Raw genomic sequence first — 350 nt, 5'->3', positions numbered from 1 at the left:
AGGGAAATTGTTCAAATTTGGTTGAGTTTAGTTAAGCTACCAGACTTCTACCTTGGGGCTTTCCAAGGGCTTATTTCTTATTTTTAGAATAATGACACAGGAAATAATACAAAAATGTACCAGTATATTCTGGTAATATTTTCTTAGCAAAATGCAGAGATTATGTTTTGTCTGCTCATCTTTGGTCATTATTATCACATCATTTTGCTTGATGTAAACTGTGAAGTATTACATTTTTAATATTATTACTAAACTAAATATTTGTGCTCAGTGAACAATAGGTCACCACAACTCTATTCAGTAACTATGTAATAGGTGCTTGGCCTTTGTGATGTACTGGATGCAGGATA

General features: G+C 32.3%; 1 protein-coding gene across 1 annotated transcript in view; it reads left to right on the top strand.

The window, feature by feature from the left end:
* LOC119594804 (endonuclease/exonuclease/phosphatase family domain-containing protein 1-like) overlaps positions 1-350 on the top strand; it is a 29,816-nt gene that overhangs the window by 16,919 nt on the left and 12,547 nt on the right. The window lies entirely within an intron of this gene.

This window comes from Penaeus monodon, chromosome 34, assembly GCF_015228065.2.
Source record: "Penaeus monodon isolate SGIC_2016 chromosome 34, NSTDA_Pmon_1, whole genome shotgun sequence".
NCBI classification, from domain to species: Eukaryota; Metazoa; Arthropoda; class Malacostraca; order Decapoda; family Penaeidae; genus Penaeus; species Penaeus monodon.
The sequence above is the reverse complement of the archived record's forward strand: the minus strand, read 5'-3'. Positions and strand labels throughout refer to the sequence as shown.